At 43.8% G+C, this 8,943-nt stretch overlaps 1 pseudogene; it reads right to left on the reverse strand.

The window, feature by feature from the left end:
- Positions 1-282: 282 nt before the first annotated feature.
- On the reverse strand, positions 283-2,297 carry LOC140918000 (eukaryotic translation initiation factor 3 subunit G pseudogene; annotated as a pseudogene).
- Positions 2,298-8,943: the final 6,646 nt, after the last annotated feature.

Genomic DNA, 8,943 nt, shown 5'->3' on the forward strand with positions numbered 1-8,943 from the left:
ACTGGAATAGGCTTCCAAGGAGGTTGTGGAATCCCTGTCATTGGAGTTCTTAAGAACAAGTTAAAGAAACACCTGTTAGGGATGGTCTAGTTTTACTTGGGCTTGCCTCAGAGTAGGAGGCTGGACTAGATGATCTCTCAAGGTCCCTTCCAGTCCTACATTTCTATGATTCTATAACCGTAACAACTTTAAATGCCACTATTTTGGGGGGGGGGGGGGAATAAACCTTTATTAATGACCCAGGCTCCCAACAGCATCAACTGTTCCTGAAGCAGGAGCAGGCAGGGTGCTGGCCTCAGTTGGTGGAGGGTTTGGCCCACTCCACATTGAGGATGAGGTGGTCGTAGCCAAAGCCGAAGACGCCGGCGATGGTGCGGGCAGCATCCTTGTGCCGGTGGAAGCTGATAAAGGCAAAGCCCTTAGACTGCCCCGTGGTCTTATCCTTGGCCAGGTAGATCCTGGAGATGGAGCCAAAGGGGCAGAACAGCTCCTGCAGGTCGGTCTCCCGCGAGTCCTCCGACAGGTTGGTGACCCAGATGGTGGCGTTGTCATCGGCCCTGTGGTTGGGCTGCATGGATTCCCTATGGTGGCTGGCTCCGTCACGCAGGCTAGGCGGGACCTACTTCCCCATTTTGCTCTGCTGGGCCTGGACCAGCTCCGGTTCTCCTGGATGCGTCTCCTTCTTGCCTGTGGACAGGCCCAGCTGCTCAGCCAGCTCCTTCTGCAGAGGGCCCAGCGTGTCCTTGTAGGGGCAGTGCATCGTCTAGTGTCGCCCTTGCAGATCCAGCATGACACGATCTTCTGCCCCTTCAGCTTGTTCATGGGGTCCTCCTCCTCCTGGCAGTTCAGGTCCTCCTTGCTGGTGATGAAGGTCATGAAGACTTCATCGCTCACTGTGGTCGTGGCTACATTGGGGCCCGGAGCATCAAACTCAGAGTTGCCGAATTTCTTCCAGTTCTTCCGCCAAGCCACATCCTTGGAGGCCTCCTGGTCTCAATTAAGAAGGTGCGGATGATCTTCACCTTGCGCCCATCCTCCTCCTCCGGGTACTCTGCGATGGTTTTGATGTTCCCGTTGATGAGTTCTTTTGGGGATGTGAGGGGACCTGCTTTCAGCAGCTCAATGTCTGCGCTCACAGGCAATCCTTTCTCCAACTCAGGCAAACAAATGGGTAACCTTAGCTGCAAGGCACAGTAGCCCAGTTCTGCAAAAGGAAGTGTATCCAAAGCCAAATGGCTGGAGTCAGCCTAAGGCTCCAGTTCTAAGACCCTGATTATCTGTTGCTGTTCTAGACACATGTCGCTGTGTGAGGCAAATGTAACTATATTATGGTGCTGCCTACAGGTCTATCTGATGGCCCATGGTGAGAATTAAGAGTAGTCTCACCTGAGAACAGCCAGAGCACAGGGCACTCCAGCCATGCCGCCTCATTCTCCATTGTTGGCATGCCCTCAGGAGAATTCTGTGTTGGAGTTTGGGAGAGGGACAGAAGTCAATATAGAGCTGTTCTACTTGCTTTGTGCCACGTTGGGAACTTTTTTAATGGCAGAGGTATTCCCTGAGATCCAGTTCCACTCAATTAACAGCCTACTTACACTGCTGGAATGGCATAAAGGGGCATCACGAGAGCAGAGAATTGGGCCCTATATCTTTTTTCCTTAGCTCCACTATGCAGTGTGAGAGAGAAACTGAGGTTAGAAGCAGGAAAGTTGTGTGTGTGAGTGAGATATGCTCCTTCAATTACCACATTAATATGGTATGATTTGGAAGAAATGCTGGGCACAGGAAGTTAACCTGTTTGTTAAACCCTTAAGAGTTCTTTCTTGGTCCTCTCTAGTAAATGAAGAAGGCAGCGTTGGGAACTCCAAAAGAATTTAAAAAAAAGTTTCTTAATTGGGTTGCTATTGACTTTTCTCTTTAATCCCCCTTCCTAAGTATAGCAATAGCAGCTGTCATGATGTGGCAGGTTTATGGCTGACAGATCTGCATTGGTGCACACACAGCTATGCATACCTGGCACACAAGGGTCGGATTTGTTTTGGAGGGTTTTTTTTTCTTGCTTAGCCAGCAGCAGTCAGATTTTTATAGGGGATCTGGAATTATTGGCCAGAGGGCAAAGTTTATTGTAAGTAATCTGCCTCTAAAATAGATTCAGTGTTTCAGCCAGGCCACTCTTCTCACTTTCCTGTCCTGAGCCTGTCATTACCAGACCCTTTGTGCTTCATTGCTGCTGGCCTAGTGATTGCTATCGCTGGAACTGAACATGCAGGTGGCGTACTAATGATCACTGCCTCCATTCTTGACACCAACTGTTACTACCAACTGTTACCTTTTGTTACTACTGTTCCAGACTTTGATCTTTTGGCAGTTTGTTTAGCAGAGAAAGGTCAGTACCTGTTGGTGTTGGTACATTCCGCACGATCACTTGTTATTTCTCAGTCTAGTTTTGAGCCTGGACGCCAGGTGCTGTTCTTTAGCAGATGTGTTTTGCTGAACAGTTCCCCCATGACAATTGCTGGAGAAGCAACAAATATATTATGTTTCAATAACTAATGGTCCAATATGGCAACCCCCTACTGACTTTGAGTAGCATAACACTTACTTACTCACATGAATAGTTTATGGGACTACTCACATGATGAGCACTACTCAGGATTTGTACAGGTTGTACTTAGGACTTAAGGGTCTAAATTAGCTGTTACAACTCAAGAAAGAGATCTTGGAATTATCATGGATTGTTCGCTGAAAACATCTCCTCAGTGTTCTGTGAAAGTAAAAAAAGCTAAAAGAATGTTAGGAACCATTAGGAAAAGGATAGATAATAAAACAGAAAATATGCCACTATATAAATTCATGGTACGCCCACACCTTGAATACTATGCAGTTCTGGTCGCCCTATCTCAAAAAGGATATATTAGAATTGGAAAAAACACAGACAAGGGCAACATATGATTACGGGTATGAAACAGCTTCCATAAGAAGAGAGATTTAAAAGACTGGGACTGTTCAGTTAGGAAAAGAGATGACTAAGGGGGTATATGAAAGAGGTCTATAAAATCATGAATGGTGTGGAGAAAGTGAATAGGAAAGTGTTATTTACCCCTTTGCATAACATAAGAACTTGGGTCACCCAATGAAACTATTAGGCAGAAGGTTTAAAACAAACATAAGGAAATACTACTTCACACAACACACAGTCAATCTTTGGAACTCATTGCTAGGGGATATTATGAAGGCCAAAAGTATAACTGGATTAAAAAAAACAATTAGATAAGTTTTCATGGAGAGTAGGTCCATCAATGACTATTAGCCAAGATCATCAGGGTCCATAATTCTCTTGGTGTCCATAATTCTCTGACTGCTAGAAGCTTGGGACTGGATGACAGAGGATGCATCACTTGATAAACTGTCCTGTTCTGATCACTTCCACTGAAGCATTTGGCACTGGCCACTGTGAGAAGACAGGATAAGAGGCTAGATGGACCACTGGTTTGAGGCAATATGGCCATTATGTTCTTATGTTGCAAAACTGAGCTCTGTGGATAGATATGCAGTTACCTGACTTCACCACTAGCATCTAAACTAGTCTGAATTAGGAGAAGCCCAGAGCATGCTAAGTTTTCTGTGGTGAACTTTATATATAAAGGACCTAATTTTCAGATACACTGGGCATCTGTAGCTCCCACTGAAATCAGTAGGAGCTGTGACTCCTTTGCACTTCTGAAAACCAGGTCATAAAGTCTCTTAAAAGAAGACTGGTGTGGAGTTGCCATTTTTGAGACTTTAGCAACTCTGAAAAGCTCAATGAACTGGGCAAATAAACAGCAATTAGCCGGCCTGTGCACTTATGTGGCACTCAAACTTGGAAGGAAATTGGGAAAGATCTGGGGGGGAGGTTGATGGTAATTAAATTTCAGTGGTTGGTGACTGCAATGATTTTTTGGCAGGTGGTCTCAGATGCAATGTTAAATTCATCCCTGTTGAAGTCAAAGAAGCTACATCAGTGAGGTGTTTTGGCCTACTGGATCCACTTTAGTTAAATCTGTGGTTGGTTTTGAATATTATTAATCATTGGGTGGTCTCTTTTGAACCTTTGATGGGTGTCTCTCTGGCGCTGTTTTATCTTGGTTGTCCTAGTGTCTCATTTTCTATCTATTTATCCCACTGGTTATGAAACTATTTAATTTTCAGGTTTCACAAGTTTCAGTCCTGTGGGACAAATGTGGATGTCAGTCTGGATTGTCCCTTCATATACTACATAGAATCTGGAGAGGCTCATGGGCTCTTAGCTATCATTTTTGAGCCTCTGGGCAATAATATTGTTTATCTTAGTTGTGCCTGATGCAGAAAGAATACATGTATGTAGGTTTCTGAATGGAAACAGCCATTATCTGCAGCTGACTTACAGGAAAAGTTCACCCATTCTTTGTGGCTGGAATTTTCAAAGATGCCTAAATGAGGTAGGTACCTAGTTCCCATTGACTTTCCATAAGATTGGATACCGAATTCCATGAGATGTCTTGAAAAAGACACCCATTTTTATGCTATTGTTTTATCTTGCTCCTCATATTGTCTCATTGTTTTCAACACACACTGGTATTTTTATATATAGTTAACAATGCCTCTGGTTCATTCCTACCAATTCCTGGAGCTCCATTCCTGCCTCCATTTCCACAGGCCCCTGACTCCTCAACACAACAGCAATCACCACTATATTGCTTTTATCAGTTACAGCACCCTTTAAAACTTTTTTTTTATTTTTTTTTTAATGGCACTAGTGGTAGTCTCTGTTTTTAAGCACAGGGAATAGCTGTTTGTGTCAGTAATACTTTAAAATGTTTTTAAAAAATTAAAAAGGGGATTTTTAAGCAATTCACTATATTAATTTTTCTAAGTCAGTTACACTGGATGGGACATTCTAATGTTTAGCATTTGAGAAACATAGTTCAGCTGCAAAATCCCTTACACAAATGAAAGAAGAAAGGAAGGCCTAGAGTATGTAACACCTAGGATTGGGTCTGTAATTGTTGGCCATCCAGACAAGATTCCAGAACATCTAGAGTTATTCCTGAGCATGAAGGCCAGGACAATTACCCTGCCAACCTCTTTCGGGGCATTACTCCCATTTCAAAATAATGTAATCTAGTTCCTGTAAATCAGTTTTGCATATTGACCACACAATTGCTCTGCTGGCTTTGCTTGCTTTACCTAATGCATCTAGATTCATTGTATGTTCTTGGTTCTCACTTAGACCAATGAATTTTGGATTTCTTCCTGTCAACTACAATCTAAAGGCTATACAGCTTATAGTTGCTTTGCTCTGTGGTTTTGGTTTTCTTTCTATATTACTGCATATGATATTAGGAATGCATCAGTTGAAGGAACTTTATATATATATATATATATATATATATATATATACACAACTTTAAATTACTACTCATTAATAGAGTATCAGAAAATATTTGACACTGCTAGTGCAGAGGTTAGTGCAAATGCTTACTTAACCATACTGACTGTAAAACAATTGTGTGTGCATATGTGTAGCTTCTCAGCCCAGCTCAACGCAACCCAGTCCAGACACATCAGGAGAAGCGTGAATTTTGCAGAGTTTGTTTAAGGATTTGTTTTATTTTAGCTCTAGTGGGAGAACTAAAATATCTCTCGAACTAGCCAAATTCCAGCATTTTGCTCTAAGTAAATGTATTAACAATGCCAAGCAATGAAACACTTGGATTTTTCTCTGCTTACCCTTTATGAAGTGCTCTTACATTTTGATAATCAGGCCCTAAATTGATGACAATTGGAATAATCCAAATCAAAAATCCAAAACTAACCCTTCAGTACAGACTCTGATTGCCTATGTGTGTGGTTTTTCCTTGGCTCTACATGAAAATAATATCCTATCATGAGTCTTGGGTGTTCCTTAAGTCCTACCCATAATTTTCATGATCCTCACCACAGATTCAACTTTCACGCTGTGCTTGCAGCGCTAGAATCTTCTGTTAATGTTACAAATTCAGTTCGGCTGCTTATAAACATAAACATGCAGCAATTATGATGAAGCAGCATTGGGACACAGTGACTTCTTCAAGAATGAACAGAAGTATAGTATAGAGAGGGATTGGCTACTTCATATAAGAGGCTTATTGTTATTGTAAGCACTTTTTTACTCAATGAGTTTGGATGAAGATTTATTGAGTAAACCAGCTGGTCCATTTAAAAATGCTTTAGAGATGGTACCAGACATGATGAGAGGTACTGCTTCCTGGACAGTGCACAACTTTTGGTCACTTAGGCATGAATTCACAGAGGTACTTAACCACCTAATACCCAGATTTAGGTGCCTAAATGCTGTTTTTAGGCACCACTGCAATCCACAAAACTCCTACTCAGCTACTGATAAAACCCTGTAGGTGCCTAAAATCACTCAGCATCTATTTTTTTGCAGTAAAAGTTCCCTAGGCACCTATGTTTCTGCCTCTAGGCCTGTGCATCCCTGCCTTACTCCAGGCATTTAGGCACCTATCTCCCACTTAAGACACAGAGCAAATTCACAAACCAGAGGAAGATAGGTGCTCCTCTGCCTTACATGCCAGGCCAATCCCCATGCTCAGAGGCTACTTAGATCTACACAGCGAAGGAGTAAAAACCTCCTTCATAACCTTTTTCACAGTGGTTAGGGAATTCATGTGGGATGGGAGGAGACACCTGGTTCAAGTTCCCCCTCTGCCTGAGGAGAAGATATTTTAACAGGGGTCTCAGACCACCACTCTCTCTAACCCAATTAATATTTAATTAAAGCGGAACTATTCAAACAAAAGATTGAAGGAGACCCCCATCAGCATATCCCATAGCTCAGTGGTTAGGCAGGGCAATCCCCTGAGAGGAGGCCAATCCCCCTTCAGATCCCTTTTCCTCATCTGGAAGAGGGAGTACTTGAACCAGGGGTCTCCTACATCCCAAGTAAATACCCTAACAATTGGGCTAAAGGTTACAAAGGAGGTCCTCCTCCTCATCTCTTTCCCTCAGCTGTTTTATGTAGTGCTAGGTAGTCTTTGAGCACCACTACCAGCTCAAGCCCCTGAGTGACATAAGTTTTAATGGCATAGGTGGTAGTGTAGACATAGCTGTTCCAATGAAAGAGTTACCTCACACACATTGGCAGCAGGTGAACCACTGGCTGGGGGAGGCTAGTCCCCAGCCAGCCCTGTCCCCCACCCAAGGATTTGCCCCCTTCTCCTGCTGGGCCTTCCCCGCCCTAGCCTCCGAGCACAGGGCGGGTGGGTGGCAGGTAGTCCCTCTCCCCGCGCAGCAGAGGGCAGGCAGTGCACACCCCCTTCCCTGAGCACAGGATGGGTGGCACCCCGTACCCCGAGCGCAGAGCAGGTGTTGCCCCCTCCCACCGCAAGTGCAGTGCAGGGCAGGTGGTGCATGGGCCCCACTCCGGCCCAGCCTCCAAGTACAGGGCAGGCAGCCCCAGCGCCTGGGGCCCCCTCAGCGCTTGGCGGCCCCAGCTACCCCAAGTCCTGGCTGCCATAACCCCAGCCCCAGCAGGCTTCTCTGAAAGGAGCAGCCTGCCTGGGCTGGGACCAAGGGGGAAAGGCAAGCAGGGCTTTGGGGAGGAGCATGGATTGGGGCCTCATCGGGCTGTTTGGGGAGGCACAGCCTCTCCCAGCCTATGCGACATGCTGCCAATGCTCACCCACCTTGCCTCCCTTTGTAAGAGAGGCACTGTGTTCCTGTGAGACAGTTGGCATTTTAAAGCATCAGGTTTTTGTGTTATCACAAAGCTACAAGTGTTGTGCACTCTCTCTCGGAACCAACCTTTAATTAAGGGAGGTATTCACAACCAAAGTGCAAGCAGGTCAGACAGTCTGCTTTCTAGTCCCAATCTGTCTCTGAAGTCCTGGGCATTATCTAGGAAATTACATCACTGTGTGACAGTGCTGATAGGCTAGCATAATAAAGTTGTACCTGGATGCACAGCCTTCTGAAGATGCCCAGCTGGTTCAGGCCATTGATTGTTAGGCATGTATACCCAAGAAGGCCAGCTATCCTCTTTCTAGCCTATTTCTAGCTTCTCAACTTTCATGTCCCATTGTTGGTTCCCCAGTGATATTATTCCGCTGTTTTTGTGGGCTTAATTTAGACATGAACCTTCTGCTGTATTTTCTTCTCCTCAAGAACAGCCCCTTTCTCTTTCTTCTTGATAAAAACCGAATGCTATGACTAACAAAGTGGATGAGCTTAATCATGTGTCCCGAAATACCAATTCTAAAGGGTTTTATATGTTAATTTGGTAACATACTCATTTCTATGCATATTGCACATATTCAAGGACAAATGAGATTTCTAATAGATAGCATGGATTAAACTACATGAAGTGAAAATTACTAACAGCTGGAGGGAAGGTGCTAGGATGGCAGCTGGCCATCAGGAAACAATGAAGAGATAACGAAGAGGCAGATAATGGGTGTCTGTACACAGACAAATGCCTTTTAAGTGCAGGAAGCCACAAAATTGAACTAAAGAGACAAATTTTTAAAAAAGAGAAAAAGTTATTTTTTAAAAGTCCTAACCTCAAAGCTAGAAGAGCAGAGTGGAAAGTTGGCAATAATCAATTAAGCAAAGCAAAGGCCACATGGTAAAATAATTAATAAAACAACAATTAATTTTATTTTTATGGCCTCTATCCATTTTAGCATTCCAGGCACCTCACAGAAGCAGCAGAGTAAAACTACCACTAAAATACTTTCCCAACATTAAAATAAAAAATATTTTAATGCTGCTTTTAAAACAGATCAGACCCTGGTCAATTCTCATTTTAAGTGGCTTGGAAATGTCCCAGATTCAGCGGCACAAAGGCTAAAATATAAACTACAGTACCTAATCTAGTCCTGTAAGCCCTTCAGACCCAAACATCCTACTTCCCTCTAACTA

Source organism: Lepidochelys kempii, chromosome 10, assembly GCF_965140265.1.
Source record: "Lepidochelys kempii isolate rLepKem1 chromosome 10, rLepKem1.hap2, whole genome shotgun sequence".
In the NCBI taxonomy this organism is placed as follows: domain Eukaryota; kingdom Metazoa; phylum Chordata; order Testudines; family Cheloniidae; genus Lepidochelys; species Lepidochelys kempii.